Source organism: Monodelphis domestica, chromosome 3 (assembly GCF_027887165.1).
Source record: "Monodelphis domestica isolate mMonDom1 chromosome 3, mMonDom1.pri, whole genome shotgun sequence".
In the NCBI taxonomy this organism is placed as follows: domain Eukaryota; kingdom Metazoa; phylum Chordata; class Mammalia; order Didelphimorphia; family Didelphidae; genus Monodelphis; species Monodelphis domestica.
In genome coordinates, this window is record NC_077229.1 from 254,845,504 (window position 1) to 254,854,961 (window position 9,458).

At 46.1% G+C, this 9,458-nt stretch overlaps 1 protein-coding gene across 6 annotated transcripts in view; it reads right to left on the bottom strand.

Annotated features, from left to right (window-relative positions):
• LDLRAD4 (low density lipoprotein receptor class A domain containing 4) overlaps positions 1–7,515 on the bottom strand; it is a 637,530-nt gene extending 630,015 nt beyond the window's left edge. For 5 of the 6 annotated variants that reach the window (XM_056820774.1, XM_056820777.1, XM_056820778.1 and 2 more), the window contains exon 1: positions 6,530–6,668. The gene's annotated coding sequence lies outside the window, so the exon portion shown is untranslated. Of the gene's footprint in view, positions 1–6,529; positions 6,669–7,257 lie in introns of those variants that run through there. The other variant, XM_056820769.1, reaches the window with a different exon arrangement.
• Between the last annotated feature and the right edge of the window lie 1,943 nt (positions 7,516–9,458).

The window sequence follows — 9,458 nt, forward strand, 5'->3', positions numbered from 1 at the left end:
GATTCTTGATCTTAAAAATCACTATTCTTGTTCCTAGTCCTGAATCTTGTCTACAGATAATGGCTAATCATTTGGCAGGGGTCCAGCTTATGAGGTGGCTCTATACTGTGGGCAGAGTGTCCACTAACAACTGGAATAAGACCATTAAATTCATTGCCTCTGAGACCTTGCCAGCTCAGCACCCAGATTGCCCGAGATGAAAGTACATTTTGCCCAAGGAGTGCCACACCGTCTCTTTGCCCAGCCCAGCACTGCTCAGCCACTTATCTCAGACCATTTCACTGTCAGTGTCTGCACCTGTAGAACCATTACAGTAAACAGTCTGAAAGTGGCTTTGGTGAAACCTTGGGCCCTGCGCTAAGAACAAAGTTGAGTTTTCTAGGGGGAAACTTCAGCTACAAGATGGAAAAGAAGAGAAGGAGGTGGCAGGGACGGGGCGGCGGGGGAGTATGGGGTGAAAAACTGATGGAGGGGAAGAAAAGGCGCTCGGTTTTAAGAGGAGCAAGCCTGAGAAAATGAAGAACCTTGGACTGCGGTGTGTGTTATACTGCCCTGCAGCCAAGCCAAAAAGAAAGAAAGAAAAGAACACACCCTTTTCATTTCCGAATGGAGTCCTCGAATTCCAGCTAGTGAGCAGAAGGCCGGCCATGACGCTCCACATCCATACCTTGGGCTCCCTCCTCGGCAGCAGACAGAGCTCTACCGGGGGTTGCAGCGGGTGCGTGTCTCAGACAGCAGTAATTTATTTATCCCTGTCATGTAACATTAACAATCTGTCTGGAGCTTGGCAAGCACCAACTTGCACTGTCATATAAACTGTCTGACAAACTTAAAGTTTCTTAAATGCTTTTCTTTTCCAGCAGACAATAAAGCATCATAAAATAGCTGTCATCTCCCTTTCTGCTCCTTTCTCTCCTCTCCCACCAACCCCAAACATGATAACAAAAGGACCACAAAAATCAGAGCGGTCTCCTATCCCCAACCTTGTGGGGCTCCACTGCCCTACCTCCCGATCCCCAGAAAGGAGATAAAGAAAGAAATCCATGCTGGGGTTGGGGGGGAGTGGGGGGGCAATAGGGTCACAGGGGCCAGTGCTAGGGGTACACAGCAAAACTGAAAAACAAAAGTAGAGTCATTAAAAATTAATAAAGGGTGTGGATGTATAGCTTCCCACCCCCCCTTTTCTGCTCATGCGGATTTGTGCCAGACATTCTGCATCCTCATTAAGTGGTGTCTGGCAGCCTGCCGGAGTTTTAGTGGGTTCTGGGAATGCCAATATATTAACCAGAGGACTTTTCACATACCCTTTAGAGTTTTTATTCTAGAAAAGTCAACCATTTGGCACGGTACAGCCTTATTTTTGTCCGGGAAAGCTCTCAGCTGCCAATCAAGAGAGAAATTATAGCTATGGACTTCGTAATTTCCAAGACCTATCTGGAAAACAAGCTTGGTGGAAAGAAAAGTCCTCACAAAAACAGCTTAAAAAGCCAAAGAACCATTTTTAATAGGATTTCAAAGAAAAGCAATCCATATATACACCACATGGATATGCTGCAACATAAACATGGGTTTCAAATCCTGCTACTCTCTGGGCCGAAAAATATTAATTGGAAATATGAACCCACCACAGTATTTCCCTGGTAATTAATAGTACAGGTGCCTACTTGTTTCCTTTTGTTGCCTAACAACCAAGTGAACAACGCTAAGAAAAAATATTTAGCTGGGCAGAAGCAGGCCTTACTGCTGAAATCTTCCCGTGATGGGCACAGTTGCTACATTCCTCCTGTTTTAAACCCTACATTCAGCTTGCATACACACCCCCAATATAGGTCAAGATGTATTTCTAGATACGCTCACAGCCCTTGGAGGTAGAAACTCTAATTATGATTTTATATTCCAGGACATCAGGGGTCTCCAGTGGGAATTTTCAGAAGGCTAAAAAATAAGAAATCAGAGGGTCATATGCCTTCAACCAATTAGACAGTGTTTGTATACACTGCTCATTTTCACTTTATGAACAAGCTATCTGGGGGGTATTTCTCAGGTTAAAACTAGAGTGTTATTTCTTCAGTGTTGGCCTTTCTAATGTGTAATAGGGTGGGGGGAGAATATAAGGAGTCCTTTTTCTGTGGCTTCCCATGCAAAAGAGATGACATAGGAACAGTATAGTCACAGGAAAAAAAATGTGGTAGGAGGGAGATGACAAGAGTCACCAGAAATGGTCAAATTTGGAGAACATTTCCACCAAAATAATTTTTTAAAGTATTATGTTTCATAGGATAAATTGGCTGCTGAATATTTAGTGGCAAATGAGAATGTCGATTAGAGTCCTTTATAAAGGTCACATTGTTAAATAAATTTGAGCTAATATCATCATCGTCATCGTCATCGTCATCGTCATCGTCATCGTCATCGTCGTCATCATCATTACTGTTACCACTTTACGGTTGGCTTCACGCTAGCCCAGAGAAAGATTCAAAACAAAGAGCTCCCCTATGTGTTCTCATTTCCTTCATGGGGTAATAGGAAGGGCACTAGATTTGGAGTCAAAGTACCTGGATTTAAATCTAATCTCTTTTAGCTTCTGAGTTTAGACAAATCATTTAAGTACTTCAAGCCTCAGTTTCTTCATTTGTAAACTCAAGGATTAGCTAAGAGGAACTCTAAGGATCCTTCCACCTCCCAGTCCTATGATTTGGTGTCTATGCTCCTGACATAGGTCAGAGATTACCAGGGAAAGAAGACGTCACTCTCACAAATGGAGAAGGTACCACCCCTGCAGTCCATTCAGTGAAACACTGGCTTTCCCCCCTCCTACTTAGAATGCTGTCATGTCACATTTCAGAAGCCTGGTCTACTAAGCGAGGTCAGAAACTGTAAACACCTCAGCAGACTTGGTCCTTGGTCTCAACATGCCAAGAAAGAAAACTATTCTTAGACACTGTCAGCAGTAGGAGATAAATAAATATTTACCTATGTATGTATGTCTATACTAGAAGGGGGTTGGGGTTGCGATTCTCAAATGAAGCACCAACAAATTGGCACCAGATTCTTTAGTCAACAGCTGGCACTGGCTGGGTTCCACCATAAGACTTTGGTTGTGCAAACTGAGCCCCGGAGGGAGGGGGGAAAGGAAGGAAGAGGAGAAGAGGAAACGAGGAGGGAGGGAGAGAAGGAAAGAGGGAGAGACAGAGACAGAGATAGAGACAAAGAGAATAGGAAGGAGAGAAAAATGGAGAGAAGGAAGGGGCAGAGAGACAGAAAGAGATCACCAAAAGACTACTAAGAACAGAGCGATTTCCCAAAGCAAACTGTGAACATGAACAAATAATAACCACCTCCCATGATGGGAAAACTCTTCTAAGAGTTACTGCAGAAAATTAAGAAACCTGAGGAGTTTCCAGGAAAAGTCTCCAGGAAAGCTAAAACCTTACCATAAAATTTCACCTTAGTTTGGGGTCCTCATAATTGGTATATTCTTAAATGAGCTCTCAGTGGAAGCGTACATTGTCAATGACCAGCAAGTTGTTTTAGGATTAAGCCGTGTAAGGTCAATGAGGTTCTATTACCACCTTTTAAAATCCATGTTCTTCTTAGGATTCATCAACTGATATTGCGAGCGCTAATTAGAGACCAAATATTACTGTGTAATAAATGTACAAATATTATAATAAATGACCATTTAAAATAAATAATAAATATAACAAATGCACAAATGTTCTAAGTGCCATTAACACACACAAGAGAGGCATCATGGAATAGAGTCATTGAGCCAGTAAATCTAGGTTCGAGAAACACAGGGTCAGCTTCTGTATATATGAGCCTGAGCAAACCCCTGAACATCTTGGGCTTCCTGTCAGTTCTTTAAAATTAAAAGATATAGAGGAGTTGCCTATAATAATAGTACTTGTCTCAGAAGATTATTGTGAGTGACAAAGGAATTCAAAGATATAAGGATGCTTGTAAATCTTAAAGCACTGTATGAATGTTTTTATTGCTATTATTATTTATTCCTATAAGCAGCATGGCGTAGTAGCTAGAAAGCTGGCTTCAAAGCTAGGAAGCCCCGAGTTCAAGTCCTATCTATTACATTTACTAGAGAGTTCATCCTGGGTAAGTCACTTATCTTCTAGGCAAGTAACTTTCTGTAAGCAACTCTCTTAGACTATAAAGTGGCAGAGAAGGTGCTGACCTGCATTGGTAAAGAAAGTTTCCTCACCCAGGAACCCCTAATATCAATGAAGCCACCAGTCTATATTCTATCCTACTATGATTACAATTACGACTATCCATGGAACCCATTTCCACACCAGGAGTTAGTTCCACTTGCCTATGACAACACTTCCCCCCTCCATCCCACCAAATAGCATATAGAGAGAATGTACTTGTACATGTATATAAAATGGCTATACATATTTCATGTTCTTAATGAAAAGAAAAAACCTTGCAGTAGTTCTGTATAGCCTTAAAAGAGATTTATGGAATTGTCTATCTGACATAAACATTATATATGCATATATATGAGTGTGTACGTCCAGTTAGCTGGTCTAGTGGCAGGCCCCATTTAAAAAGGAAAGCGCCGGGGGCTGCCTCTTTTTATGGGCCAGCCTTGTTTATGATCACTACATATCTCTAACTCAGTTAACTCTAGCATCTCCTAGGGAATATCCACCGCACAGGCCAGCTCACAGAGCCTATCTAGCACAATGCCCTGCCCACGATGGGCATTTAATAAATATTGGTAGAAGGTATGAATGACCATCTCAGAAGCAATCTTAAACCCTCAGTGAATTACTGATTCACGATAAGAATCAGTCAAAACAATGGAGGGAAGGAGGCGAGGAATAAAGCAGAACCAAGAAATTTTTCCAAACTGAAAAGACTCTTAAGAAACACATTATATTGGTTTAAAATCAATAAACGTAACAGGAAATGGGCTTGCCACCCAGAGAATCCCGGTACAACAACCAGTCTTAGTCTTCCCTGAAGCTGGGCTTGCCTTGAAAGGGGCGACTGACAAAGGTCCTCTGCTTTGCTTTCCTGTTGAAAGGTGCAAGCCCGGTAGTCTGGGAAACAAGACGCTGATTTACATGTCTGCGGGATGTGGTCTTCTCAACGGCACAGTCCCCTCATTCTCATGGAGGGTCTATTCCCACAAAAGTTTGGGTTGGGGGGAGTTTTCTTCCCAACAAAGAATGCTGCCTTTTTCCCGAAGTTAAAAACATTTCAAAATCGGCAAATGCCCCTTCGGTCCCCATATTACAGTAAGCTAAAGAGCCCCGCCGTACTCCACATTCCCCACAGATGATCATACCGAAAAAACCCTCAGACATTCTAAATGACAGTGCGACTAGCCCTAGGAACGCCTCCTCGCAGACGTCCAGGATCCAACCCCGAAACAAAGGGGAGTTCTTTGATTTTTGGTTGGATAGTCATTGTTTCCTGTTTATTCCAGGGCGAGGGTCAAAGAGAAATTCAGCAAGCCCGTTTCCTCCAAGTCTCCTCGGCAGAACAGCAGACTAAGTGTAATAACAGTCTAACACAAGGTAATAGACTTCCCAGCCAACGTAATGAGCTTCTGATGACCTTGCTTACATCAACCAAAGCAAGACGATCAGCAGTAGATAAGCCCAGTAAGACAAACCTAGATTTGAACTACGATAACCATAACCGTATCTGCGAGTAGAAGCTGCGTTGTTTTGTGGCTGATTCGGGTTGGGTTCTGGGCTTGCATGTCAGTGCCTTTCTGCCATCCCTCTCACCTTCCTCATTTTTTCTCTGAAAAAGTTCTCTGCATGGTCATGATATGCAGGGCTTTCCCTGCCAGCCAGTATCCCAGCCGACTTGAGTTGGTCTACCTGGGGCCAAACCCGGATGAACTCTTGGCTCCTACTACGGCAGCTGCACTCTGTGCTATGCAAAATTAACTCTTGCCACTGCAGTTAGCAAGTACACGGTGCTTACAGAGCGACACCAGGCAGTGTACAATGGGAACCGACTAATTATCTGGAGTAATGGTAGGAAGAATAATTTTTCTGCAATAACAACGATGCCCAACAGACCAGCAAAAATAGTGGCTAGGATTATAAGGTGCAACCCCATTCACCTTTGCAGCAGGGTCAGGGAAACCCCACGACCTAAGGCAGTTCCCTCCACTCCTGCACCATCCCGGTCCAGCCGGTCCCCACCCCACGGCACAGACAGTCAGACAGACTGTGTGCACTTCCAGTCTCCAGGGAGAGAAGACTTGCAGGCGGAGGCGAGCACAGAGGAAGGGCGGCGGTGGCGACTCCGTTCCGCTCCTACCCGTGACCAACACCCCCCCTCCCCCGTCCCCACCCCTGGAAGTTCCCTTCGGTCCAGCTCAGCCCTCCTGGACGCCCCCCGTCCAGTTTTCATATTGTCTTGCCCCTGTTTCCCACCCCCACCCCTGCCGGACGCGGTGGCTGAACTTGAGGCCAGACGTCTGAGCCCTACCCAGACACCTACAGTCCCCGTTCCCCCAAAAGGAGCTCCTAGCCTCACTCACCTGCAGCCGCCCCCTCCCTCTTAAGGACCGAGGATCGCTGGGGAGACGGAGACAGGGGAGTGCAGAGGGAAGGGCTGCAGACAGGCTTAACCCGGGCCAGACAGTCTGGAGGGGGCCAAGCTGGAGCTGCAGCCTTCCGGGCCTGAGACCCGGGAGCTGGTACGCTGGGAGAGATGCCCTCGGGGCGTGCAAACCCAGAGAAGAGACGTGGGAGGGCCCGAGGGCCGGGGCTGACCGCTGGGGACGCACCGAGACTGAAGTGTCTTGTCTCTTTAAGAGTCGGAGACCTTAAACTTGGGCCTCCCTCCCCCTCCCCCTTTCACTTTCCCAGGGACTTTCAGTCTGTCTGGCGGCGACTGCGGCGGCGGCGGCGGCGGGGACTGCGGCTCCTCCCCGACTCTCCGGGATTCCCCGGCCAGAGCTCGGGAGCTGCGGCTGCCGCGACTGCATCTCCACTCCCGACACCCCTGCGGGAACTCCGGAGTGAGAAGGAGCGGATAAGGAGAGAGGGAGGGAAGGAGGGAAGGAAGGAGGGAGGGAGAACGAACGCGGCAGCGGCAGCACTTGCCTCCTTCCCGGAGCCCCGCAGCTGCCCCTGCTCGCAGCAGCAACCCCCTCCCCAGGCTGGGGAAAGGGAGGCGGGGGAGATGCGAGGAAGGGGTCGGGGAAGGTGGCGGAGGGAAGCTGCCGCTGCTGTTGCCGCTGCTGCCTGATAGAAAGTGTCCTACCTCCAGCTCCTCCTCCTCCTCCTTCTCCTTCTCTCTTCCTCCTCCTCTCCTTTTCCTCCTTCTCTCTTTCCTCCTCCTCCTCCTCCTCTCCTTCCTCCTCCTCCTCCTCTTCCTCCTCCTGACGCCGCCGCCGCCGCCTCCCCCTGTCTGTCTCCAGCAGCGTATCTGTGTGCGCGGAGGGCTGTGTCTGTCTCCAACTCATTCCCAGTCTCTCCTCCTCCTCCTCTCCTTCCTCCTCCTCCTCCTCCTCCTCTTCTTCCTCTGTAGCTAGTCTGTGACAGGCAATGGGAGAAGGGGGGAGGGAGGAGAAGGGAGGCGGATTTGGGCCGGAGTGGGGGGGGGGGGGGCGGCAGGTGGGAGGAGGGGAGCAAAGTCGGGACGGGGGAGGGGGGGGTGGAGGGAAGCTTCCAGCCCAGCCCGCTGTGGTCGCGAGTCCTAGGCTACACTGACATCTGCCGGGCTTATTGTGTGTAGTTTTTTTTTTTTTTCGGGGGGTGGGGGGGAAAGAGAAGAAGAAAGAAAAGGACTCGGAAAGAGAAAGACTCAAGTTCAAAGCAAGAACTAGAGAGTGATGGGGTAGACTTAATGACTTGTTGAAGGTGCAAAATTGGGGGGGGGGGGCAACTTTAATTGGTCCTTAAAAGATTGCAACCTAAACAGAATAGACTTCTTCCTTTGGCCGCCCTGTAACCCAGCAGTCCGGATTATTTCTTAGTTTCCACTCTCATGGATATTATTACTTCAGTCCATCATTTCGTACAGCTCCTCTTGAATAACTTGTGCCTGGAAAGGGCGTACGTCTCCACAGGAGCGCAGGGGGCAATCAGTCCACCGAGTTCCCCTTTTCCTTTCGTGGGTTCAAGTTCCTTGAGTCTCCTGCCCCGTGCAGTGAGATGTATGAGATGGAAGCACAGCCCCTAATTTAAACCTAAGGCAGCCAGTGCCCACCCACACAATGTGAACTAATTTGGATGCCAGAATTACAATAACTGGCATTTATATGATGTTTTAAAGTTTTCAAAGTGCTGACACTTATTTGGGATGGGTCCGCTGAACGAATTAATCAGATAAATGCCAAATCCGTACACAGACGAGAAAATAGGACTCCCAGGATTGGTCATAAGTTTCCTCAGCGTTATAAAGCTTCTGAAAGGCTCCCTTTCCTCATCAGATAAATGGGGAAAAGTTAATGCCTTTTCCCTATTCTTTTCGTAGAAACTTAATTACTGAGAAGACTTCATTCTCACCTCATCTTTCAGTCTGATTCTGTCTTGGGCTTCGTTTGTATTAGGAAGACCGACCTCTCAATAAAGTAGTGGTATAGCTAAATGAATCTGGTTTAAAAAAAAAAAAAGTGAACTATTCAACTTGATCTCCTTTAGTTTATGCCAGAGTCAACTGAGCGTTTTAACTCAATTTAATTCTTCTAGTTTTCCAAACTGGATGACGTTTCAAGTTCAAGCCAAAGCAGACTAAATAAAAAATGAATGGCTAATGTAGACAAAGTTCTCCAATGCTCAATTCTCAAATAAAGTTCAAGATTGTAGCAAGTCACCAAAACTGGATTTAAAAAAAAATTTTTTTTTTTAGAGTCCCAGTAAGCAAAACCCAAAGAGAATGCTGTCAAAACGGAGTCTTTAAATAAATACATACTACCTCACCTCTCAGTGGAAGTGGGGAGGGGAAGTGGGGCGAGGAATTCTAAGTTAATTGAAAAAGAGACAATATTCCCATCTGTAAATAGTTCTGATAAATCTGCCCATATTTCCACAAATGTAATTAATTATTCGTGGTCTTGTAATAACATTTCTAAGGTCATATTTTTACCAGGGGAAAGTAGAGTAAAAGGCTATACAATTATCAGAATAATTAAAACTGACAACATCCTCCCTTTCCAGGTCCCAACCCCCCCCAAAAAAAAACCTCTAAAAAAAGCTAGATAACTATATAGATGACTTAATCTGACACCTGGCCAATTCCCAAAGAAGGGTGGGGCTCTACATGTCTTTCCTGATTTCATCTTTACCACATCACCTTTGATAAGTGCTATTATTAATCCCATTTGACAAATAATGAGGAAGGTAAATCTGAGAGAAATTCAGTAGTTTAATCTGGGTCAAACATGGAGTAGGTGAAATAAAATTTAAATCCAGGTCTTCCTTACTCCAAGTCCAGTAGTATCTCCACTGTACCAGACAATC